General features: G+C 43.4%; 1 protein-coding gene across 1 annotated transcript in view; it reads left to right on the top strand.

Annotated features, from left to right (window-relative positions):
• Positions 1–363: 363 nt before the first annotated feature.
• ches1 (checkpoint suppressor 1) overlaps positions 364–19089 on the top strand; it is a 48155-nt gene continuing 29429 nt past the window's right edge. Inside the window, exon 1 of the mRNA XM_029733317.1 lies at positions 364–683. The gene's annotated coding sequence lies outside the window, so the exon portion shown is untranslated. The remainder of the gene's footprint in view (positions 684–19089) is intronic.

Raw genomic sequence — 19089 nt, forward strand, 5'->3', positions numbered from 1 at the left:
AGAAAATAGTAAAAATACAAAAAAACCCTTGAATGAGTAGGTGTGTCCAAACTTTTGACTGGTACTGTATATATATAGTCACTTGAATTAAGAATGTATAAACGACAAAGGATCAATGCTTCTTTCTTTAGTTGATTGTTTCCTGTGTTGAGAAAGTCATTCAGTCGGTCAGCCAGTCAGTGAGCCAGTCAGTCAGCCAGTCAGTCAGCTAGTCAGTCTAGCCTACTGGAGCCTCTGAACAGCATGAACTGATCACCTCCCTCTAGGCAGGCCCTCGTTGCCCTGGTAACCTGCTGACGCTCTGAGGGAGGGAGGGCTCTGCTCAGAGACAATGGCATTCTTTCAGAGAACACCACTAGCACTAGGACCCTGGAGAAGACTGGGACTCCTGTTGGTGGGCCAGGCAGGCTGACTGGCTGAGCTGTGGAACACACAACCCTACTGAGAGAGAGAGAGAGAGAGAGAGAGAGAGAGAGAGAGAGAGAGAGAGAGAGAGCGAGACTACAGGAACGCAGTCAGTCGCCTGTGTTGCTCAGTGCCAGAAACGCAGAGCTGGGGCGGAAATGGAGGGGCTCAGGCTCAGTGGAGGGAACTGACATTGCAGACTAGGAGAGGAGAGGTAGAACTATCGGAGAGGAGCAAAGGAAGGAAGGGGCTCGTCTGGACAACAGAAGGATTCTAAGGTGACTTTATGGCTCTTTTCAATCGCTGTCTGTGGTGATGGTGGGGGGAGGGGTGTGTGTGTGTGTGTCTGTCTGTCTGTCTGTCTGTGTGTGTGTGTGTGTGTGTGTGTGTGTGTGTGTGTGTGTGTGTGTGTGTGTGTGTGTGTGTGTGTGTGTGTGTGTGTGTGTGTGTGTGTGTGTGTGTGTGTAGACTTTAGCAACCAAAGGAGGTTAAGTGTTGACATGTGCTGCTTCTGCACTTCTAAGTAGAGAGACAGTGTGTTTTTCAGTGTGTTTTTCAGTGTGTTTTTCAGTGTGTTTTTCAGTGTGTTTTTCAGTGTGTTTTTCAGTGTGTTTTTCAGTGAGACAGAGCGAGGGATAGTTATGTGTTTGTTTTGAAGGGAGAGTAAAGGGAAAAGTCTAAGTGAGTGTTGACAGTCGTCGACTGGAGGGAAGGGGTCCAGAGGAGTGTACACTTTTAAGGGAACAGGGGGATCCCATCCACTCATGTTAGGAGAGAAAGAGAGAGTAAATTGAGAGAGAGAGAGAAAGAGATGGGGAGGTTTTAATCAGCTGAGCTCTGTGGTTTAGGGTTGTTGGTATACTGTACACTGTGTCCATGGATAGAGAGAGAAGAGTGATGTTTTAGTCAGCTTTGGGTAAAGGCTTGTAATACATGGGGATGAATAGAGCTGTATGTCATAGCTTAGATTAAGAAGGGACTCTTGTATGGGGATAAGGGGCTGGGTACTGTACGTGCGAGTGTGACAGGCGGCAAATAGGTTGAGAGAGGCAGATCTGATCAGACGCACAGCAACAGTGGAAAGAGCGCGTGGCACAGGGTGAGCACTATCACATCACATTACACACACACACAGACAGACAGACAGACACACAGATGGACAGACAGACAGACAGACAGACAGACAGACAGACAGACAGACAGACAGACAGACAGACAGACAGACAGACAGACACCACATCTCTCTCTCTCTCTCTCTCTCTCTCTGAATATATTTATAATAAATGGACTCCCTAACCGTGGAGTGTGTGTATTCGCCAGCATATCAGGGCCCCTGTGTTTGATAAGAGTGAACAAGCATGTCTGTCATTATTGCGTGTGTTTCCTGTGTTTCGTCTGTTCACCAGCATCTCTTTATTTACACGTGCAACAGTACTTGTTTCTGTATTATCGTATGGCGGAATGCTAGAATCCTGTGTGTGACTTTCCGTGTGTTTGTTCACCTGACCTTAATCAGTGTGTTTGTTCGAGTGTGAGTGTGTTTACATCTCTGTCTGTGTGTAAATGTGTATCCACGGCAGCGCAGGGAATGTTCACTTGTTAGACAGTGTCAATCTCTGTCTCTGTCTCTCCGTGTGTCTGTGGTCTGTGTCAGTGATTGGCTCTGCTATTTTTATATATTAATGAGTGGGGGGGGCAGGAGCGAGTGCAAGGGAGAGAGAGAGAGCGAGAGAGAGAGAGAGAGAGAGAGAGGACAGCGAGAGAGAGACAGAGGGAACAGAGAGAGAGCGAGAGAGAGAGGACAGAGAGAGAGAGACGGAGGGAACAGAGAGAGAGCGAGAGAGAGAGGACAGCGAGAGAGAGACGGAGGGAACAGAGAGAGAGCGAGAGAGAGAGGACAGCGAGAGAGAGACGGAGGGAACAGAGAGAGAGTGAGAGAGAGAGAGAGGACAGCGAGAGAGAGACGGAGGGAACAGAGAGAGAGTGAGAGAGAGAGAGAGAGAGAGAGAGGACAGCGAGAGAGAGACGGAGGGAACAGAGAGAGAGCGAGAGAGAGAGAGGACAGCGAGAGAGAGACGGAGGGAACAGAGAGAGAGCGAGAGAGAGAGAGAGAGAGAGGACAGCGAAAGAGAGACGGAGGGAACAGAGAGAGAGCGAGAGAGAAAGAGAGAGAGAGAGAGAGGACAGAGAGAGAGACAGAGGGAACAGAGAGAGAGCGAGACAGAGAGAGAGAGAGAGGACAGCGAGAGAGAGACGGAGGGAACAGAGAGAGAGAGAGAGAGAGGACAGAGAGAGAGAGACAGAGGGAACAGAGAGAGAGAGAACCTGTCGTGATCTAGTGTAGTTCATTCATAATTCACCCGCCCCACCCTATGGCATCGTTCATTCAGATAATGACCCCCAATGGCTGTGTTCATTTAGGATCTCAGCCCTATATCACCCTGCTAGTCTCAATGAAGAGACCCCCCCTATGTAGGAGCGCTCACTGTGCCTGGACTCCAAACACCCTGTAACTGACGTTTCCCCGTACCCCCCACCAACGTCAACACACGCCTGATGCAAAAGTCCGATTGCCATGTCATATTTCATTGAAATGAGCATTCATTTATCCCAGATAGAACATCTGCTTGATCAACTGCTTACCAAAGACAACTAATGCTGGGCTACAGCTGTTGGTCCTATCGTCCTCTTTATCGGTTTCCAGCACTGGTCGGGTCCAGTCCTGTGTAGCCTGGACGTGAGAGTGAAGGCCAGTCACTGTTATAGATACCGTCCATCCTAAACCCAGTGGGTCAATAACGACTTTTCATTTGACACCCAGGACACACAGGTCAGCAGTAACAAAGACAGTCATTTCTCTCTTTGAGCTAATATCACATACACCCTCCTCCTTCCTTCTCTTTGCTCAGCTCAGCGGCGTGCGTTTAGTGCTGTGTTAATGCAGTCTAAAGCCGTATAGTGGAACCACTATTAGAAGAACGATGGTCTTTGTGTGTGCCCCCCCCCCCCAGGTTATAATTGTCATTGACTCTTCAATAGCCACCCTGCTGTGTCCGAATGGAGTCATTGTCCACAGCACAGCGAGCCTGGCTCAATTAGCTCCAATCACGTCAGGAAGAGAGCGCCCGGCGTGTGTGTGTGTGTGAACAGTGTGTGTGTGTGTGTGTGTGTGTGTCTTGCTAACTAACTCAGTCCTTATAAGGCTCGGGTAAAAATAGAGCGGGATGAAAAAAAAAAGGTTTTATATTTTGAGAGATGTTCTCATTTCTAGCTGAGGTTGCTGACAGATTTGAAGGGATGATTCTGGTGTGTGTGTGTGTGTGTGTGTGTGTGTGTGTGTGTGTGTGTGTGTGAGTGAGTTGAAGGAGTGTGTCGGACAGGAATGCCACTGCTTGTGTGGAGAGGGCTCTGTCTTGTGTTTTTGTCAGATAACACGTTCATTTCCCACATCTGACTTGTCCGTGTGTGTGTGCACATGTGTGGGTTTCTGTGTGAGGGTGTGCGTTGTTCTGTGTGTGACTGTGCATGATTGCGTGTGTGGTGTGTATGCCGGTGGAGGTATGGCGTGACGCTGGTTGCTAAGCGAGGCAGGGACGTGGGTGGAAGGATTTCCTGTCGACAGGAGAGTTTGCTTATGCGGGGACAGCCATGCCGAGGGGATGTGTGTGTTGTGTTTTTCTGTGTGTGTGTGTGTGTGTGTGTGTGTTATTTGCCTTGATCACTCATCAAGCAACACACACACTCATGAGTAGTCTCTCTCACACACACACACACACCACTGTAGGCCAGGGGCATCCAATTTGGAATAGCCCACACATCTATAAGTGGGTGAATGATTGGGCATCATTTGATGTGACAGGCTGGCCCTTCTACTTTCGTGCCAAACCTCCTAGTCTGTTGACTGTTATTTGGGTTGCATAATGTCCTGGCTGGCGTAATTTGGCTGTTCTGTTCTTTTAGATGGACCTCGTGGCACATCCCCCAAAACCCCCATGACGTTATCCCCATAGCATGGACCTGCGCTCGCTCTCTCTCTCTCTCTCTCTCTCTCTCTCTCTCTCTCTCTCTCTCTCTCTCTCTCTCTCTCTCTCTCTCTCTATCCCTCTCCTTCTCTCTCTGTCCTCTCTCTTTCTCTCTCTCTATCCTTCTCTCTCTGTCCTTCTCTCTCCCTCTCCCTCGCTCTCTCTCACTCACCCTCTGTCTCTGTCCTCTCTCTCTCTCTCTCTCTCTCTCTCTCTTTCTCTCTCTCTCTATCCTTCTCTCTCTGTCCTTCTCTCTCCCTCTCCCTCGCTCTCTCTCACTCACCCTCTGTCTCTGTCCTTCTCTCTCTCTCTCTCTCTCTCTCTCTCTCTCTCTCTCTCTCTCCTTCTCTCTCTGTCCTTCTCCTCTCTCTCTCCCTCTCTCTGCAGTGATGTCATGTCTGTTTTATTGTGTCCCACACGTGAGGGTTGCCATATGCACCATCGGCATGGCTCCCACCATAGTTACGTAATTGACATTGAATGAGAGGGAGGGGTGACGTCAGTCCCTCTGGTCCTCTCCTCTCCTCTCTGGCTAGCTACAGTGATGTCATAGTTAGAAGCAGCCATACAAAGTCATGGTAGCTAGCGAGAGGGGAGGAGCCAGAGTGTTTTTCAAACTACCTCAGGACCAATCAGATTGATCTAATGTGTTTACCTCCTTTGCGTCATCCCTCTATGGCAGACATTGTTATCAGAGGCATTTAACACACAATCAGGGATTTGGCCCCGTCACTTCATTCAAATAACAGCCCAGCCACTTGGTTTGGATATAAAGATGAGGGTTTGGGGCAGGAGAAATGTAATATCACTCAAATTCGTAAATGGAGCGATGGATACAATGATTGACAGTCCATGAGATCATATTTTGAAGCTATACATTGTTTGTACACAAACACATTGTTTACTAATGATGGAGGAAAACAACTTTATATGGTTGTTATTATATCCTTTGGCCGCCTTTCCTTCCAGTTCTCTGCTGCCAATGACTGGAACGAATTGCAAAAATCACTGAAGCTGGAGTCTTATATCTCCCTCTCTAACTTGAAGCATCAGCTGTCAGAGCAGCTTACCGATCAGTGTACCTGTACACAGCCCATCTGTAAATAGCACACCAAACTACCTCATCCCCATATTGCTATTTATCCTCTTGCTCCTTTTGCACCCCAGTATCTCTACTAGCACATCATCATCTGCACATCTATCACTCCAGTGTTAATGCTAAATTGTAATTATTTCGCCTCTTATGGCCTATTTATTGGCTCACCTCCCCACTCTTCTACATTTGCACACACTGTACATAAATTTTTCTATTGTGTTATTGACTGTACATTTGTTTATGTGTAACTCTGTGTTGTTGTTTTTGTCGCACTGCTTTGCTTTATCTTGGCCAGGTCACAGTTGTAAATGAGAACTTGTTCTTAACTAACCTACCTGGTTAAATAAAGGTGAAATAAAAATAATATATATATATATATATATATATATATATATATATATGGTAGTACAGTAGTTGTTATTGTATGGTAGTACAGTAGTTATTATATGGTAGTACAGTAGTTGTTATTATATGGTAATACAGTAGTTATTATATGGTTATACAGTAGTTGATATTATATGGTAATACAGTAGCTGTTATTATATGGTAATACAGTAGTTGATATTATATGGTAATACAGTAGTTGTTACTATATGGTAATACAGTAGTTGTTATTATATGGTAATACAGTGGTTGATATTATACGGTAATACAGTAGTTGATATTATACGGTAATACAGTGGTTGTTATTATATGGTAATACAGTAGTTGTTATTATATGGTAATACAGTAGTTGATATTATACGGTAATACAGTGGTTGTTATTATATGGTAATACAGTAGTTGTTATTATACGGTAATACAGTGGTTGTTATTATATGGTAATACAGTAGTTGATATTATATGGTAATACAGTAGTTGATAGTATATGGTAATACAGTGGTTGTTATTATATGGTAATACAGTAGTTGTTATTATATGGTAATACAGTGGTTGTTATTATATGGTAATACAGTAGTTGTTATTATATGGTAATACAGTGGTTGTTATTATATGGTAATACAGTAGTTGTTATTATATGGTAATACAGTAGTTGTTATTATACGGTAATACAGTGGTTGTTATTATATGGTAATACAGTAGTTGTTATTATACGGTAATACAGTGGTTGTTATTATATGGTAATACAGTAGTTGATATTATATGGTAATACAGTAGTTGATAGTATATGGTAATACAGTGGTTGTTATTATATGGTAATACAGTAGTTGGTATTATATGGTAATACAGTAGTTGTTATTATATGGTAATACAGTAGTTGTTATTATATGGTAATACAGTAGTTATTATATGGTTATACAGTAGTTGATATTATATGGTAATACAGTAGTTGTTATTATATGGTAATATAGTAGTTATTATATGGTAGTACAGTAGTTATTATATGGTATAACAGTAGCTGTTATTATATGGTAATACAGTAGTTGTTATTATATGGTAATACAGTAGTTGATATTATATGGTAATACAGTAGTTATTATATGGTAGTAAAGTAGTTATTATATGGTAATACAGTAGTTGATATTATATGGTAATACAGTAGTTATTATATGGTAGTACAGTAGTTATTAGATGGTAATACAGTAGTTGTTATTATATGGTAATATAGTTGTTATTATACAGTAGTACAGTAGTTATTATACGGTAATACAGTAGTTGTTATTATATGGTAATACAGTAGTTGTTATTATATGGAAATACAGTAGTTGTTATTATATGGTAATACAGTGGTTGTTATTATATGGTAATATAGTTGTTATTATACAGTAGTACAGTAGTTGTTATTATACGGTAATACAGTAGTTGTTATTATATGGTAATACAGTAGTTATTATATGGAAATACAGTAGTTGTTATTATATGGTAATACAGTAGTTGTTATTATATGGTAATACAGTAGTTGTTATTATACGGTAATACAGTAGTTGTTATTATATGGTAATACAGTAGTTGTTATTATATGGTAATACAGTAGTTGTTATTATATGGTAATACAGTAGTTGTTATTATATGGTAATATAGTTGTTATTATACAGTAGTACAGTGGTTGTTATTATATGGTAATACAGTAGTTGTTATTATATGGTAATACAGTAGTTGTTATTATATGGTAATACAGTAGTTGTTATTATACGGTAATACAGTAGTTGTTATTATATGGTAATACAGTAGTTATTATTATGTGGTAGTACAGTAGTTGTTATTATATGGTAATACATTAGTTGATATTATATGGTAATACAGTAGTTGTTATTATATGGTAATACAGTAGTTGTTATTATATGGTAATACAGTAGTTGTTATTGTATGGTAATACAGTAGTTATTATTATATGGTAATACAGTAGTTGTTATTATATGGTAATACATTAGTTGATATTATATGGTAATACAGTAGTTGTTATTATATGGTAATACAGTAGTTGTTATTATATGGTAGTTATTTAATGGTAGTACAGGGGTTGTTATTAAATGATAATACAGTTGTTATTAAATGGTAATACAGTAGTTATTATATGGTAATACAGTTGTACTAAACTAATAAGGCATATATACAGTACCAGTCAAAAGTTTGGACACACCTACTGATTCAAAGGTTTGTCTTTATTTTGACTATTTTCTACATTGTAGAATAGTAGTGAAGACTTCACAACTATGAAATCACACACGGAATCATGTAGCACCCAAAACAGTGTTACAAAAATCAAAATATATTTTATATTTGAGATTCTTCAAAGTAGCCACTATTTGCCTTGATGACAGCTTTGCACACTCTTGGCATTCTCTCAAACAGCTTCACCTGGAAGGCTTTTCCAACTGTCTTGAAGGAGTTCTCACATATGCTGAGCACTTATTGGCTGCTTTTCCTTCACTCTGCTGTCCAACTCATCCCAAACCATCTCAATTGGGTTGAGGTCAGGTGATTGTGGAGGCCAGGTCATCTGATGCAGCACTCTATCACTCTCCTTCTTGGTCAAATAGGCCTTACACAGCCTGGAGGTGTGTTGAGTCATTGTCCTGTTGAAAACAAATGACAGTCCCACTAAGCACGAACCAGATGGGATGGCGTATCGCTGCAGAATGCTGTGGTAGCCATGCTGATTAAGTTTGCCTTGAATTCTAAATAAATCACTGACAGTGTAACCAACAAAGCATCCCCACACCATCACACCTCCTCCACCATGCTTCACGGTGGGAACCACACATCTGGAGATCATCTGTTCACCTACTCTGCATCTCACAAAGACACGGTTGGAACCAAAAATCTCAAATTTAGACTCATCAGACCAAATTTACACCAATTTTTTGTCCATTGTGCGTGTTTCTTGACCCAAGCAAGTCTCTTTTTCTTATTGGTGTCCTTTAGTAGGGTTTTTCTGCAGCAATTTGACCATGAAGGCCTGATTCACACAGTCTCCTCTGAACAGTTGATGTTGAGAAGTGTCTGTTACTTGAACTCTGTGAAGCATTTATTTGGGCTGTAATTTCTGAGTCTGGTAACTCTAATGAACTTATCCTCTGCAGCAGAGGTAACTCTGGGTCTTCCTTTCCTCATAGCGTTTGATGTATTTTGCAACTGCACTTGAAGAAACATTTAAAGTTCTTTACATTTTCCGGATTGACTGACCTTCATGTCTTAAAAGTAATGATGGACCGACATTTCTCTTTGCTTATTTGAGCTGTTCTTGCCATAATATGGACTTGGTCTTTTACCAAATGGGCTTCTGTATACCACCCCTACATTGTCACAATAGAATTGATTGGCTCAAACGCATTAAGAGGGAAAGAAATTCCACAAATTAACTTTCAACAAGGCACACCTGTTAATTGAAATTCATTCCAGGTGACTACCTCATGAAGCTGGTTGAGAGAATGCCAAGGGTGGCTACTTTGAAGTATCTCAAATATAAATGATATTTTGATTTGATATTCTATACAATAGAATAATAGAATATCCCAGAATGTACCTTTAATTGTCTAAAGGGAGTGGTAGAGGCTTTTGTCTTGAGAATAGCTTGTCTAATGGTCGTTTTATTGTCTTATGCTGTTCTGTTGTAAGAGGGAGATTAGACGTCAGCTGTGAGGCCACTGAGACCTGTAATCGCTGTGCCGTTGTAGCGAGGCCACTGAGACTAAGACTGGCTTTGAAACTGATCTCCCTCTGTTGTGTCTCGTAACTGTGTGTGTGTGTGTGTGTGTGTGTGTCTGTAACTATGTAACCGTAGATGCAGTTTTTTGGTGTCTGACTGTTTGACCTCTGTTGTTGATGCTCAACTGAGAACTAACAAAAATCTGAGAGGAGAAAAGTGGAGGAAGAGAAGGAAAACAAACTGAGAAGGAAGAGGTTGCGACAGAAACTTGGTGACGTTTGCGATTGTAGCCAAAACGTCTGGTTTTTAAAAAGTCCCAAATAAGTGGAAAAACAGAGAGCAGCCATCTAGTTCTGTGTATCTGGGATTAGAAAAGTAGCTGTCTGTTTTATTCCGAAGGTTTTGTGGCTACACCCGTCTATCGCTGACTCCCGGTCTACAGTCTCTTTAACTGGCTGCGCGCACACACACACACACGTACACACACACTGGACTCTCCGAGTCTGAGGAAATCAGAACGGACTTAACCCTTTGTGTGCTGTAGACAGCCAAGCAAATACATTACAGTGATTTTCCAGCGATTATCTGATTACTGTAAGAACTCAGCTAGACTAAGGCTCAGTCCCAAATGAAACCCTATTCCCGAAATAGTGCACTACTTTAACCAGGGACCATAGTGCTCTAGTACAAATTAGTGCACTATATAGGGAATAGGGTGCCATTTGGGACTCATCCTTAACCTCTCAAGGACAAACCAAACCACACAGCCGTGGTCTAGCTCAATGACCACTATTCAGACACTCAATCCCAAAGTTATAATCACACTCTCAAACTTACACCCTGACACAATAGACATTGGGTATGGACTTTGTTTTGTTCCAAACGTGGTTTTGGTCACGGAATGTTAACCACGGCCACAAACAGTAGAACTCAAAGCAGCATCATCACACTTAAAATCCCTAAACTGATCCTCTGGCACCTCCTTGTCTTTTTCCTGTCTTCCCTCTGCCGGTCTCCCCTCTGTCTGTCTCTTTCTCTTTCTCCCTCCCCCCTCTCTCTCTCCCTCTCCCCCCTCTCTCTCTCCTCTCCCCCCCCTCTCTCTCCCCCCTCTCCTCTCTCTCTCTCCAACTCTCCCTCTCTCCCTCCCCTCTCTCTCTCTCCCTCTCCCCCCTTTCTCTCCCTCTCTCTCCCTCTCTCTCCTCTCCCCTCTCTCTTCTCTCTCTCTCTCTCCCCTCTCTCTCTCTCTCTCTCTCTCTCTCTCTCTCTCTCTCTCTCTCTCACACACTCAGCATGTGTCTGTCCATGCGGGGGCCTGTTCCCTGGCAGGACGAGGGGAAAAAATACCTTCCCATATGATATAAACACAGTGGGCCCAGCAGTGTGTGTGTGTGTCACCTGAGACGACGGCTGGGCTGCACCATAGCAAATGGGAACAGCTGCCTTCCAACCATTGGTCACGAGTGTGTGTGTGTGTCTCCCGTGTCACACACATTCTCAGATCCTTCACTAACCATCTATTAACAGACACACAACACAGCACAACACAGCACAACACAACACAACACAGCGTGCTGACTTACAGTACAAGTACACTCTCAACCTCCCTAGCATCTCACAGTCAATTTTGCCTAACATCTTTAGACCAACAGAGCAGCACTTTCCCTGACGATTAATTCATAACAAAAATACAGTGATTCAAAATAAACATTCAATTCAATACTGTTACTCATCACTTTCTCAGCTGATTTGACTCAAGCCAAATTCTGCTCTGCTCCTCTCTTGTGTAAGAGAGTGTGAGTGTTCACTCTCTCTCTCTCGCTCTCTCTCTCTCTCCTGTCTCTCTCTCCTCTCTCTGTATATCTCTCCCCTCGTCTCTCCCCCATCTCTCTCCCCTCTTCTCTCACGCTCTCTCCCTCCCTCCATCTCTCTCTCTGAGGGAATGTCCTTGACCCATCTGACTTGCGTCCTCCCTCTGAGCTGTCCGTCAACCCCCGGGGGCGGGCCTCTCCCCTGCCAGGCAGCCAATCAGAGCAGGAGGTGTAAATGATGTCAGATAGCGTATGGTCTGAGAGGCGGGGCCGCCCTCCAGGTGATCCATTATAAAGACACCTCTTATTATTATTATTAAGTGTTGGAGGGGCCACTGTAGGAGAGGCCCTTAATGAAAGTGGAGCCGGGAGAGAGAGAGCAGTGTGTCTGTGTGAGCGCGAGAGCTGAATATTCAGCAGCTGCTACCAGACTTGCTGACTCCTCATGTTCATGCTCTGAATATAACGTATGATATAAGGTTTACACACCAACACACCTCTGATGCGCTCTGAGACGGGATGCGTGTGTGTGTGACCGTGCGTGCGTGCGTGTGTGTTTACAGTATCTGCTAGGAGTTTAGTAACTGAGCCACTGGATCCTCTTTCCCAGTATCTTGCTGGTGTACTGTAAGACACTAAAGAAAATGGGGGGGGGGGGAGACTTCAGGAGAATATAATGCAGGTATGCAGGAGTTTACCGGGGAGATTTAGGAGGTGGAAAACGAAGAGAACTGCACGCGTTTGGAGGAGACTGTGGTAGATGAAACACCACGGCAGTGCATAGCAGACAGACCTGCGTCCCAAATGGCACCCTATTTGTCCTAGTGCACTACTTTAATCAGGGCCTCAGTGCACTATAAAGAGATCGGAGGGAATAGGGTGCCATTTTGGATGCAGTGAGACTTTATAGGAATGTAGACGGAACAGAGGGACTCCAGAAGTGTGTTAGGGTTCTGAGAACTCTGGTTCTGATAGGAAACAGATTGTTGTTTTTCCCCCTCAGATCTCTGGTGGTTGTGTCTCGGGTCACGACTCTGAGGAGAGGGTTGAGGCCTGCTTTGATGATGAATATGGATCAGGTGCTCTAAATGTCAGCTCCCAGTACTTCTTCTCTGCTCTCATCCTTCTCTCTTTCTTTCTCTCTTTCTTTCTTTCTTTCTTTCTTTCTTTCTTTCTTTCTTTCTTTCTTTCTTTCTTTCTTTCTTTCCCTGTCATCTGTGCAGTATCCATGGATCAGGCCTTCTCCTCTCCTCCATCCATCTCTTCCCTCTCCTCTCATCTCATGTCCTCTCATCCCCCATATCCCCTGGATGAAGCCCTCTCCCTGAGCTCCACATCTAATCATGGCACCATCATTTCTCACGCTAATTCTTTTGGCAGGGCCTGTCAAACAGCATACGCTAGAGGACACTGTGACTTTGAGATGCTGCTAATGACACAAGGATATTTCCCCCTCGCTCTCTGGTGATTAGAGAGAGAGAGAGAGAGAGACAGGGAGAGAGGGAGGCAGGGATATGAGTGGGAGAGGCAGAGAGAGATGATAGGAGCAAGGCCGGATTACCGAACAGGCACACAGGTCTACGTCCCCCAGGGCCCCAATCTCCAAGGGGCCCCCAACAAAAATAATATTATTTTATTTTATTTTTGGGGTCCCCTGGAGGTCGGGGCCCCCCAGACTACATACAATATCAGTCAAAAGTTTGGACACACCTACTCATTCCAGGGTTTTTCTTTATTTGTATTATTTTCTACATTGTAGAATGATATTGAAGACATCAAAAATATGAAATAACACATATGGAACCATGTAATAACCTCAAAAGTGTTAAACAAATCAAAATATATTTTACATTTTTGATTCTTCAAAGTAGCCACCCTTTGCCTTGATGACACTCTTGGCATTCTCTCAACCAGCTTCATGAGGTATTCACCTGGAATGCATTTCAATTAACAGGTGTGCCTTCTTAAAAGTTAATTTGTGGAATTTCTTTCTTAACGCGTTTGAGCCAATCAGTTGTGTTGTGACAAGGTAGGGGTGGTATACAGAAGATAGCCCTATTTGGTAAAAGACCAAATCCATATTATGGTAAGAACATGCAGGTCAGTCAATGCGGAAATTTAAAGAACTTCGAAAGTTTCTTCGAGTGCAGTCGCAAAATCCATCAAGTGCTATGATGAAACTGGCTCTCATGAGGACCGCCACAGGAAAGGAAGACAGAGTTACCTCTGCTGCAGAGGATAAGTTCATTAGAGTTACCAGCCTCAGAAATTGCAGCCCAAATAAATGCTTCACAGAGTTCAAGAAACAGACAAATCTCAACATCAACTGTTCAGAGGAGACTGTGTGAATCAAGCCTTTATGGTCGAAATGCTGCAATGAAACCCCTACTAAAGGACACCAATAAGAAGCAACTTGATTTGGCCAAGAAACACGAGCAATGGATATTAGACCGGTGGAAATCTGTCCTTTTGTCTGATGAGTCCAAATTTGAGATTTCTGGTTCCAAACGCCGTGTCTTTGTGAGACGCAGAGTAGGTGAACGGAGGATCTCCGCATGCGTGGTTCCCACCGTGAAGCATGGAGGAGGAGGTGTGATGGTGTGGGGGTGCTTTGCTGGTGACACTGTCGATAATTTATTTAGAATTCAAAGGACTGTTGTTTGTTTTTCAACAGGACAATGACCCAGTACACCTCCAGGATGTATAAAGGCTCTTTGTCCAAGAAAGAGAGTGATGGTGTGCTGCATTAGATGACCTGGCATCCACAATCACCTGACCTCAACCCAATTGAGATGGTTTGGGATGAGTTGGATCGCAGAGTGAAGTAAAAGCAGCCAACAAGTGCTCAGTATATGTGAGAACTCCTGTGCAAAGCTGTAATCAAGGCAAAGGGTGGCTACTTTGAAGAATCTGAAATATAAAATGTATTTTGATTTGTTTAACACTTTTTTGGTTACCACATCATTCCATGTGTTATTTCATCATTTTGATGTCTTCACTATTATTCTGCAATGTAGAAAATAGTCAAAAAGAAAGAAAAACCCTTGAATGAGTAGGTGTTTTGAGACTTTTCACTGGTACTGTATGACAGTAAAATGTGTAGTATTGCAGGAAATTAGCTTGAAAACGCAAACATTTTCTCTCAGTCTCATTTCAAAATGTGAACAGTAGCATGGTTGGGGTGGGGTAGTCCAGCCCTGGATAGAAGAAGATGAGCCAATGATAATCACAAGAGAGAGGTGAAGGAGTGCGAGAAAGAAGGGTCGGTTAACTGCAAAACTATTTTTCTAGCCTTCTTTATGTGGCAAAGCACGTTGTGATTCTCATCCACTTTCTCAACCAAACCTGCTGGGGAGCAGAGGAAGCCAAAAGTGGGCGGGTCTCTGTAACAGCCGTTTCAGGGGTTGTTGCCATGGCATTAAGTGTCATGGACAAATTGTTGGCTAGTGGCTGAGGGTCCGTGCTGTTGTTTGATACAGATAAGTGGAGGAGCCAGAGGAGAGGGAGAGAGGTGGAGAGGCCTCCAGCGTACTGTGTATAAAATGCAGAGCAGACTACTCTGTGCAGGCCCAGCCAACCACTACTCTGTGCAGGCCCAGCCAACCACTACTCTGTGTAGGTTCAGCCAACCACTACTCTGTGTAGGTTCAGCCAACCACTACTCTGTGTAGGTTCAGCCAACCACTACTCTGTGTAGGTTCAGTCAACCACTACTCTGTGCAGGCCCAGCCAACCACTACTCTGTGATACAGAAGTTAAAGGGCCTTTGGGCTTTTTAAAATAATTTTTTTAAAGCCTGACCTGAGGCCAGTGCACAGCGCTCAACGTTAGACTTAGTTTCATAGTCAGTCTGCTCTGCTGTCTGTGTGTGTACTCCCGTAAGAGGGCTGGAGGCTGCACACTCACCGGTCACCTTCACTGCACTATACTGACCTCAGATCAGCCAGAAGAGTTAGGGTTGTTTGTGTAGAAGTCTAGTCAGTTCAGGGAGAAAGGGAGTGGTGACTGTCGAATCATAGTGAAGGCTGCCTTTCTGTGTGATGTGTCATATTATGGTGATTGACAGAAGGCTTAGTAGCGCGTCGTAGGCTTCTCATTTATTTCCACTGTTACTGCTGACAGCTAATCATTTGTTTGATACATGTGTCTGTGACTACTTTTGATTCGCACTTCAATTAATTACATTCTGGATGGCATGTTAATACAGCATATTGTTCTTTCAAGTGCTGGTCATGTGTTTGATAGTGTGTCTTTGATACTGCAAAAACTAGGTCTCTCTGTGGTCTCTGTGTGTGTGCGTGTGTGTGTGTGTGTGTGTGTGTATTCCTGGGCAGCTCTTAGGAGGATAACACAATGAACCCTGACCTCTGTCTAATAAACTCCCTAGGCTCTGTAGCAGGGCGAGAGGCAACAGAGAGACACGCACATACACATACACATACACCAACACACACACACACACACTGGACTATCCTGTCCCATTGGTTAACTGGCCTCACATGTTTGCCCTGTGGAGCCCTGCTAGTTGTTGTCGAGGGACTGCAGGGAATGGAAACTGAAACTGATTTCATTGACTCAAGCAGCTAGAGAAAACCACAACCTTTTGTACACCAATGTTGAACACACATAGGGGGTTATTATTTACTCACCATCTCTCTCTCTATCGCAGGGCCCATAGGGCTCTGGTCAATAGTGGTGCACTATAGTAATAGGGTGTCATTTGGGACGCACATTATGAGATTTTGGTTTCTATTCTCCCTTCAGTGGCCAATTCACTGAAGGCTTTGAAAGGACTCTAAGGTCTCTGGTTTATAATGTATTCTCAATTAGAGACAATTAACCATGTGAACCTGGCTGACCTGAGCACAGTTTTGACACCCTCTTAATAGACTGTCTCGCTGAGGAGTTCATTAACCTCTTCACCCCTGTAAACATTTGGTCCTCGTGCCACTCATTATAGAGAAGAGGTGTAGGTTGTAAGAGAGGCGAAGGGTTAAATACACACAGTTCAAACACACACACACACACACTCTCACTCACACACTTAGCCAACGCTGCTGTCCCATGGTATAGAGATACTAAACCACTGGGCACTTCCTGTTTCACACTGTATTTAAATAGTGTATCCCTGACATGGCTCATTCTATCATTTCTACTGTTGTACATTGGAGTTTAGTTCAACTGTTTATACACACCACATATGTATTTATATATTGTATTCTTGACATAGCTCACTCTAATATATCTACTGCTGTACATATCATTCTTAGTATATCTAGTGTAAATTCATCCGGTGTAGATACATAGAGATTACATTTGGATTACTGTTACAGTGCTGTTTGAGCACCCGCCATAACATCTGCTAAACTCTGTATGCGACCAATACACTTTGATTTGATTTAGAAATATGATTCCACCTTCTGCAAATTTCCCACCCAACCAATGTTTGCTGCTTTGGGATTGTATTGTTGTCTTGGCACTCGTCTTGCTTTGAGAGGAGCCATCTTGTGCGGTAAGATGGACATCGGTGACCTCGTCAAGAGGTTTGGACATTGATGTGTGTGAGAATAGAGGCACCAGTGGTTCACTGGGGGATTCCATCAGACTCAGGAAAAAATTGGGTGTCAAGGTCAAAAAGGTCGTAGGGTCGTGTAAAACAAGATTTTAATTAAACATGTACAGACACACACACACAAGCATGCAAACACACACACACACACTGTCAGTCTGTCAAGCCTCTAGTAGGAAGTACCCCTCCCTTCAACGATCAAGTCTGAACTTGAGCAAGAACTCTCGTTGTCCTTTAACAGTCAGTCATCGGGGAGTTATATAAACGTTGTATAAAAGTTTGTTTAGAGCTCAAAGTGTGTTAAGGAGAGGTTTCTGAAAACTCCAGGTTCTGAATACACGGCTCCGCGCTGCGCCTCGCTACGGTTCGCACACACACTCATAACACAGGCCCTAACTGAAAGGAGTTTGTTGTCATAGCAACAGTAAAATTAGATGACTTTACTGTCAGCCGTAATGTGTCATGGCCCTGCCTCGCCTGGTGCCTTGCCTGCCGTCATGGCAACGTAACAAGAAAACGCTCCCTGTGTGTTCCGTTGTTCCCTTCTCCTCGACGACCGACGCCTCGACGACGTCCAACTGGGAACCATGTCACCCCAGTAACCTTCCCTATTCCCTCGCTGCCACACGCACCTTGACGAGCCTGTCACCGCTATATATCTCAACCCCTCGCTTACCTTTCTTTGTTTATCCCCTTTCTATTTTCAGGGCTTTTCAGGAGTAGGAATATCTATTGTCGAGCTTCGGAGGAGATTTAAATTCATTACAGTCAACGTGAGTACTGGTGCAACAACAAGGATCCGTCAGGTAGCTGCTGTTGAATCCGGATATCAGTTAAGGAGGAACTATAGATAGCAGATATCTACAGACTGGAAGCTAGATGACAGATAAAGCTGCTCTAGGCTACTGTTTGGTTGTCGTATAAACACATATATGACTGCCATGGTCCATGCAGCCTACAGACATTGATGGAGGAAGAAAAGGTTCAATCAAATCAAACGTTATTGGTCGCGAACACATCTGCTTGTGTTTCTAGCTGCAACAGTGCAGTAGTACTGCACCTAGCAATACAAAAACAATACACACAATCCAGAAAGAAAGAAATGAAGAAATGTCGGAACGAATCCAAATAGCAACCCAACGATCAGATACATCTGCCTATCTGAAAGCGGCTTGGAATCTAAAAAAGCTTTAGGCTGTTTGGCGGCCATATGCACAGCACACTTACAATGTATGACTAACAGGCTCCGAGACAGTTTCTATCTACAAGCCATCTGACTGGACTGACCACCTGCTCTGATTCTCTGCACCTTAGCACACATCACAACTACTGCTATCAGAGTCCTATTCTCCTGCTCAATTTATACCCCCCCCCTTCCCCAATACATGTGTAAATATTGGACTATAAATGTGCCTTCCTGTATTATACTTATGCTAAAATGTCTATTCTATTCTACTGAGCCATTTACGTTGTTTGTATTCTTATTTTTTTACTATTTGGTATTGCATGTTGCGTTGCCGAGAAGGAACCTTCAAGAAAGCACTTCGTTTGATGATGTATACCATGCGTTTAGTTTCCCTTACACGCGACTAATAAAGCTTGATACTTCAAACTACTATACACAATAGAGTCTATAGTCCCATGCGTATTTTTACGAGGACAAGAGAAAACATATCGACAGATGTCAAAACCGTAGGCTAGTGCTTGGTGGCCACAATGTCTACCGTACAACCTACAGTAAATACATGTGTTCTATTCTATATATATATATATATAGCTCAGTCCTTGTTACTCGGTGAAGAAGAATTATCAGAGCAGGAAGGAAGAGTAGCTTCCCAAATAGCACACTTTTCCCTTCAAAGCGGGCCCATAGGGCCTTGGTCAAAAGTAGTGTACTGTATAGGAAATAGGATGCCATTTGAGACGCAGAGCTGTTGTTCTGTGGTGAAAGCGGCTCAGAGGGGGCCGGCAGCCATGGCAACGTGACAGCTGTCATAGCTAGGGGGGAAGGGGATGGATGTTGACAGCTGTCCGTCAATCAGCCAGAGAGAAGAGTCACATCGGGGGATGATTTCCTCGGCTCATAGCATGATCACACA

This window comes from Salmo trutta, chromosome 35, assembly GCF_901001165.1.
Source record: "Salmo trutta chromosome 35, fSalTru1.1, whole genome shotgun sequence".
Classification (NCBI taxonomy): Eukaryota; Metazoa; Chordata; class Actinopteri; order Salmoniformes; family Salmonidae; genus Salmo; species Salmo trutta.